The sequence below is a fragment of the Choloepus didactylus genome, chromosome 2, assembly GCF_015220235.1.
Source record: "Choloepus didactylus isolate mChoDid1 chromosome 2, mChoDid1.pri, whole genome shotgun sequence".
Taxonomy (NCBI): domain Eukaryota; kingdom Metazoa; phylum Chordata; class Mammalia; order Pilosa; family Megalonychidae; genus Choloepus; species Choloepus didactylus.
In genome coordinates this window covers 23,094,607-23,103,224 of record NC_051308.1, presented here as the reverse complement: position 1 = coordinate 23,103,224, position 8,618 = coordinate 23,094,607, and positions in this window count along the sequence as shown.

The following is an 8,618-nucleotide window of genomic DNA, read 5'->3' as shown; positions in this document are numbered from 1 at the left end:
TAGAAATGCTATAAGCTGACTTTCACTAGATTGCAGTTTCTTATCTGCAATAAGGATCCTTCCATCCTTTCCCTTAATAAGCAATTATTAAGTACTTAGCATTTACTAAGCATCATTGTACGTACTGGTGATAGTAAAGATGAATATAATATGCTTCTTGTCCTTTAAAGATCCCAATTAGAAAACCAAATACTTAAGCAATCATTCATGTTTTTGTTATTACAACAGTGCTTTTTGGCAGGAAGTGGGATGGGGCTGAGGGCAATTTACTGGGTGAGTAGGGATAACCTTACCCAGGAGGAGAAATTAGATTTGGCTTTTGAGTAATTATACTGTTATTCATTTTGCACTTGCCAACTCAGAATTGTCTTCTGATACATATCATTTCAAACTCTAACAACATACAAGTGTTTTGTCATAATGTCTTCTCTTTAGATCTAGAGTCAGCAAACTTTTTCTCTAAAGGGTCAGATAGTAAATATTTTAGGTTTTGTAGCCCATATGGTCTATGTCAAACTATTCAGTTCATCAGTCCTACGGCAAAAGCAAAGGCCATATGGAAAAAAATAACACATAAACAAGTAGGTATGGTTGCATTCCCATAAAACTTTATCTATAAAAACAAGCAGCTAGCTGGATTTGGCCCATGGGCTGCAGATTGCCAATCAGGGCCTTAGATCATAAATTATATATATAATGCATTATTTGCATGAGGGTTTATGATGACACAAAGATTGAAAATGGAGGGGTTCTTGCTTTCAAAAACTTTCCCAATGTATGAGATTTATGTTAAAGGAATTCTACTGAGATTTAAGTTTAAAATTTTAGCCTTAGACTCTTAGTATACAATTTGAATTAGGAAACCACACAATATGACTTAATCTCATTTTGATATGTTGCTTCAGATATTAAATATCACATGGAGGGGGGATATTTCAATGTATCCATATCTGTCCAGAGACTTCAGCCCATTTTGGTTGGAGGAAAACATCCATCCCCTCCTCTTGAGCCATTATGCCCCCACATAATCCACATCTGGTGCAGTTTTAGGATAAGAATGTGTTTCTAGATTTGAATCACAAGCAGGGATAGAAGGAAGAAACAAAATGAACTTACTCTGTTTACATGGTCAGATTTAGTAGAAGGAAGTTACAGCCTATAGTTCAGAAAAAGGATAGGGCTGGACAGGCAGATTGGCAGTAAGTAAGGACAAGGACCTGTGATCCTGAGGACACAGGTCATCCCGGGTTCAAGTTTATGTGCTCAGGCAACCTGCTTCACTGTGTAATACTAACAATATCTTAAGGATATAATTTAGGGCCTATAGAGAGTAGGGATGGGGTTACTAGAGGAGGTTCAGAGACATGAGGTTCCACTGAATACCAGGCTAGTTGTCTAAGTTTCAAATTTGTGATGGGATAGGAACAGGGCATTGAAGAATGAATAGGATGTAATGAAAAAGAGAAAACTCTTAATTCAAGGAGAATAATGACATTGGCCCTATCAGAGTAGACACTTCACATTGGAAAAGAGTGATAAATAAGATGGAAAACAGGGCAAATCAAGAGTGGAGACCTTTACAAGGAGAGCCTTGATTTCAAAATGTTATGGTGACATTTTAGATTTTTCAGCTGAGAAGTGATATGTTGTTTGAGAGATACTTCTTTGGTGTCATAATTAGAGATGGGTTGTGGTGTGGGAAAATATTCTTGAAATCCCATCAAATGACTTGCTGAGTGGAATGGAAATAAATCATCATAGGCCTGGATTTAGAAGGTGTCATGGGGAACAGTGAGAAATTTTTAATTTTTGACAGTGAGCAAAGGAGAGCTCTGTCACAGAGAACTCCAAGGTCTGAGTGAAAGTAATTGGAAAAATGGTAATATCCTTAAAAGAGACAAGGAAATTGAGAAGCGAATCTAATTTGGTGGATATAAGGCAGGTTCGCCTAATGTGATGTCTAGAGGATGAACTTTGTACTAACTTTCAATCTTGTATATATGTGCAGGAGAGGTGTGTGTATGTGTTTTGTGTTGTTGTTGTTTGTAATAATAGAGAATTAACCTTGGGAAAAAAATGCACTGACTTTCCAAGCTACCTTCTCTACCCAACACCACCAACAGTTGATTATAAAACATGCTTTGGTAACACCAGGCTATTCCCCAGGCAAATCTACTGTACACAGGCTGCTCTCAGCAGGATGTGGACCAAGTGTGATTCCAGGATACAGGAGACTCTGACAGGCTGCACAGCCAAACCTCAGAGCTAACTTACCTCAGATTGCTCAGCTGTCCAGGTAAAACAAATGCACTTTCCCACCATTAATTAGCTAAGTAAATATTTTAATAAATGTCTGTGTCGATTCTTTCATCATGGAACACAACATGGAATTCTCTAGTGTCCGTTAGTGAAGTAAGCATGGAGACTAATTTTACGTATATTGTTTTATTGTGAAAAATACATAAAAATGTTAAGGTCCAATGCACAGTTTGAGACATAAGAATGGATATTATCGAAGATGTGAATGCTAGAATCATATATTTGAGTAGCCATGGATTTTAATATTATAGGAGTGGATGAGTTCTCTATATGAAAACATAGAGGGAGAAACAGAAAGCTAGGACTGACAGCAGGAAATGGTTTCACTGTAGTCTCCTCTAAATTCAACTTTTCCACAGAGGAAATCATAAAAGGGGATTCCCATACAGAAAGAAATAAGCCAGTATTATGACATCCTGCTAGAATACACAGGAATTGAAATTTATTGAGTGAACTCTGTAATGGTTTAATAAAATAACACTATGGTTTACATGAGGCAAGTGAACTGTGTTTTCACCAAGAGGTTTTTTTCATTCAACTATTTTCATTATTTGAGTAATCTTTAGTGAAACAGTGAGAAATCAAACATGCATATTTCTTGGAGTCTTATCCCAATATCCTGAATTTTTGAGGCAATAATAAATTGTTTAAGTGATACCTTTAAAAGTTAAAAAATAGTATGATGTGTGAATAAAACCATTTTTTTTAAAAAATAGTTACAGCAGAAACTCTCTCTGAAGCGCAAAGGGCAGTAAAGAGGGAGGGGGATGGGTCTTAAATGTATGGAGGAGAGACTAAGTATCTTAGGAAATAAATCAGGAGACCTTGAACTCATTCCAACCAGTTTTTGTGTTGCTTCTGCACCACTCTGCCTTCTTTTCTCTGACCAGCTTCTTCTCAGGCTTGGATTCTGCCATAGAAGGCCTTTGTGTATTGATCTTTGCTCCATTTAACAAAGTATCAAACAGTGCCCACTACTATTACTCGTTAGTTTCACTGGGAAGTCAGACCTTAAAACAGCTACTACTGATTCTGCTTCATCTAGAAAAAAGAACCAAAATGATTGTTTTGGGAACAGAATTGTCTGTTGAAAAATAACTTTTTCCTGAGAATAAATAGATTTGCTCAAATTTTGCATTTTCCCAAATTGACTTAAAGAGAATTAGCTTAATTTTTTATAAAATCAGTGTCCACAGTTGAGAGAATTGGCACCTACAGATGGTCCTGGTATAAGTAAAATATGTGTTGCCAACCTCCCATATGTTTCCTTTCCCTCTAACTTTGAACAGAATCTATATTGTCATGTTTTATCACAATTAACACTTCAGTCAGGAGAGAAGCCAAAGCTTCTCTGAAAACATCAGAAAACAAAAGAAAAAGAAATGAATAGTCTCGTTTACTGAAAGGGAAAGAAAATACAGTTAAAATAAGTAAAAAGAGGGAACTATTACTTGGTACATTAATTGGCTCCTTAATGAATTGGCTTCATTAAAGTAGAAGCTATGAACAGAGAAATTAGATACTCCAGCTGTGAGAAATTGGAGGGTTAAAAGGAAAGAAAGAGAAAATAATGACTCAGAAGCAAAGAGACGTTTTTGTGCCTATGTGTTTAAAAAGAAAAAGAGTGGGGGAGAAGACTTGACTGATTTGGTAAAAGCCAGTGGCAAGGCAAAATTTATGGCTTAAGAGAAAAGGAGGATGTTGGATGGAATCCAAGAGCTCAGGCATATGGCTACCTTGGGAAAGGAAAGGCTCTTTTTCTTTTGAGACAGGGATAGTGGGGTAATTAATGGGTAATGACAAGGGGGTGTGGTTTGAGGTGGCAGGGGAAGAAATTTCAAATACTCAAATCAAATTGCTTCTTTATCTCCTCATGGAGGTAGGAAGAGAGGCTATCAAGGCAGATGAGGCTGGAATTCTAAAAGGAGTAGAAAACAAATTGAGTAGTCATTGTAGTCATAGTTTAGAAATGCTACAGAATTTTTTGTAAGGAGACAATTAGATACAAGAGGCATCTCATAGATTAGTTGAAGACACAGTAGCTGAAAGACTAGAGGACTAAAGAAGGATCAGAGAAGAAAGGCATAAATAACAGAGTTAGTGGGGAAAAGTAAATGGGAAAGGTACAAGGAGTGAAGCTTTTATGGAGCAATCATGAAGGTGGTCAGGGTTCATGGTGGCACAAGTGAGGGACAGCGCGGTAGAATGAAGGTGAAAATAGTTATTAAAATTGAAGCATTTGATGAATTGTGAATGCAGGCAAACATTTCCACTGAATAGGCCCTGTGGGTGAATGCACATGCCAACCCAACTATGTCCTATACTGCAATATGCACTCCCAAAGCTTCTGATCTTGGCTTCTTCTCTGGGCTAAAGGTATATAAATACCAAAAAGTATATCCATAAAGACATTTTTTTTTTACCTTTGTTTGGTCTTCATCCACTCCTCTGTGTCTTTGATAATGGAATGCATCTACTCACTTGTCATGGACTACCTGGTTCTGATTTGGGTTTCTTTTTCTGCTTTAAGTTACTCCCTCCCTTCCTTCAGGATCTGGATGACACACAGGGCAAAACAACAGCAGTATAGAGCTACAACCTCCCAGATCAATGGCAGAAGACAGAATACACAGAGAAACAATGGATCAGGCCCAAAAGTATTCAAGAAATATGGAGGGGTGCTCTAGAGATAAGCAAAAGGTGGTTATGAAGAATGGCTGGAAAAACAGAATAGTATGGACTTAAATGGAGAAGGTATAAGAATATAGAAAACTAAGGTGGGAAAAAAGTATGTTGTCTTCTACAAATGTCTAAAATTTACATAAATTTCATAAACAATCTTTTCTGATATCAAAATCCTAATATATAAGCCTGACATAGTAAACAACAGTTACATTTTGTTTCATCACAATATACAGAACATAAAAACTATTAATCAAATTTTAAATTAATTCTTCAAACTTTTAATTTAAAATTTATAAAATAATTTAAATCTCAGAAGAATCAAGCAAATGTTGTATCTACTTTTATAGAGATGCCACACTGACTTCTCCAAAATCTTTATCTGATTATTTCCCTGCGCTGCTAAAGCATCTCTAATGGCTCCCCATGACCTAAGAGCATACAGCCGTCTTAGAAAGTATAAGGAAACTTCACCTCCCAGTTTTCTCAGGATGGTCCCAATTTATATCAACTGTCTTGTCATAATTACTGATAGCTTCACCTTTCACTCTGAAAGTATACCAGTTTAGAAAATAAATCTCATGGTCACCACATATTTAAGAACTTTGAACTCTCACTCCCAAACTCCCTTTTCAGCTTTATATGCAGCTATTCCTTGAGAAATCCTTCATACATATGGAATGTTTCATAATTTCTTAGCAGACAAGTACTTCTATGCCTCATTCTTTTGAATAAACAGTTTCCATGGCCTCTAATGCCTCTCTCCTGCCCCCCGCCCAGCCCTATTCCTACATATCCATATCTGTTCAGCAAAGTAGAGCTTACCCTTCACACTTCACATATCCTGTGTCAGGTGTTACCTACTCTCTAAGGCTCTAAGGGCTTCCCCAAGCCTTATGATGACATTATCACTCCTGTTGTATTATAGCACAGGACTTGGTGTGCACATCCACTGTAGCATCTATTACATTTTATTATAAACATAGGTTCGTCTGTGTGCCATCCTCATCAGACTGAGATCTTTGAGAACATGAACCAGGTTTGAACATGTACAAAAACTAAATTTTGATCTCAAACTCCCTCCAAGAAAACTTCTGGTACTGTATTAGTATTCCCCATCTTAAAGAATGGAAGGAAAATCTTCAATTACAAAAGTCAGAAACTTGGATGACATTCATGATTGCCTCCCTGTCTCACACCCTTTCTTTTTCCATTCCATTGTGAAATTTTGTAAATTTCATCTTCTAACCCTCATCTGGTTTCTCCTCCAAAATCCAAAATCAGCTGTTTCTGACCTGGACTAAAGCAAGCATATTCTAACTGGTCAAGCTGCAGATACTCTGGCCTACTCTCCATATCTTATTCAGAGTATATTTTGGAAAATAAAATAATGAACCCTACTACCACCTCCATGGAAATGCTAGCAATGATTTCCCATACTCTAATGATAATATCCACATTACTAGCTTTAACTGCCAATGCCTATCCATCCCTAATCTTGGCTTTATCTACTCAGTGCCAATTCATCCTTCAAATCTCAGTCCAAGTGTCATCTCAAGGAAGTCTTTGCTGACTTCCCTGAGTTGAGTCTCTCTATATTATGGGCTCCCATAGCAATAGGCACTGTATAAGCATTTGGCACAAGTGCCGTTTGCTTTGGTGCATGTGATAATTTCACTTACGTGTAGTCTTCTAACTAAATTGTATGCTTCAGGAAGGCAAGGACCATTTCTGGTTTTGCCAAAAAGATATACACACAGCCCTTTTCATGGCAAATATAAATGTGTTGAATGAATGAATGATAAATTAATTCGTGTCTTGCTTGTCTTTATATCTTCAGGGCTAAGGACAATTCTTAGAATTTACAATCGGCTAGGTAAATGTGCTGGTTTGAATGTATTGTGTCCCCCAAATGCCATTATCTTTGTGGTCTTGTTGGACAGACATTTTTGGTGCTGGTTAGATTTGCTTGGAATGTGCCCCACTCAGCTGTGGGTAATGATCATTTTGATGAGATGTTCCCATGGAGGCGTGGCCCCACCCATTCAGGGTGGGCCTTGATCAGTGGAGCCATATAAATGAGCTGACAAACAGAATAAACTCAGTGCAGCTGTGAGTGACATTTTGAAGAGGAGCAAGCTTGCTAGAGAGGAACATCCTGGGAGAAAGCCATTTTGAAACCAGAACTTTGGAGCAGATGCCAGCTACATGCCTTCCCAGCTAACAGAGGTTTTCCGGATGCCATCGGCCATCCTCCACTGAGGTACCCGATTAGTGATGTGTTACCTTGGACACTTTATGGCCTTAAGACTGTAACTGTGTAGCAAAATAAACCCCCGTTTTATAAAAGCGTATCCATCTCTGGTGTTTTGCATTCTGCAGCATTAGCAAACTGGGACAGATTTTGGTACCAGAGAAGTGGGGTGCTTTTGCTGCTGAGTTTGCAAATACCAAACATGTTGGAATGGCTTTTTAAATGGATAAGGGGAGGACTATGGAAGAATTGTGAGGAGCTTGATAGAAAAGGCCAAAACTGCTTTAAAGAGACTGTTTATGGAAATATGGAGTCTAAAGATACTTCTGATGAGGACTTGAGCAGAAATGGTGAATGTGTTGTTGCAAACTGGAAGGAAGGTGATCCTTGTTTTAAAGTGGCAGAAAATTTGGCAAAATTGAGTCCTGGTGTCAGATGGGGAGAAGAATTTAAAAGTGGCAACCTGGAATACTTAGCTGAGGAGATCTCCAGACTACGTGTGGAAGATACACCCTGGCTTCTCCTTGCAGCTTATAGTAAAATGCGAGCAGAGAGAGATAAACTTAGAACTGAACTCTTGGGTTCCAAGAAACCAGAAGCTGATGGCTTGGAAAATTATGAGTTTCCAGGGGGTGGACTCCCAGAAGCTACAGCCCAACATGAGGACGTAACCAAACATGGAACCCAGCTGCCATTTCAGTACAAGCCAAGATTGGAGATGGAATTATCCAGAAAGGATTTGTGGAAAGTTCTATTGTGTGATGGCTTTGACCCCTGCATGCTTCATGTAAAGCCAACAGAATTTTTGCGAGATCTTTACAGACAGAGCCATTGCCAGTCTGGACTGGAGAAGACAGACAAGGAACAAACTGAAGGAAAAATTTCTTCAAAGACAGAGCCATGGAGGTTGAGGTCTGGAGTCAAGAGTTCTTGGGCTGGGAGAGTGGAGAAGCCCACACACATGGAAAGGGTGAGTTTGCCCTGGAGGTCGAGGGCGGGCCTTCCGCCTTGATGCTCAGGAAATGTCTTGCCACCCCAAGCCCCAAAGAGGGTAGAGCACATTTCCAGGGAATTGGGGAGAGTCTGGCTGCCACCCCACTGTTCTGAAGGGGTTGAGCATGTACCCCGGAGATGGAAGGGAATCCGGGAGCTGCCCCGAGGTTTGAGGAAGGTGGGGCCAAGAAGGTGGTCTCCCCAATGTGTGGATATGTTGGAGCACTCACTCAAGCATTTGGAGAGGAAAGGGCTGCCACAAAGGCCCTTAGGAAGGGTTAGACTCCCGCTCTCTCAAGCCCCAAGGATGCAACATTTTGTAAATGACTCTCAGACTTTGAAATCTAATGGAGTTTGTCCTGCGGGTTTT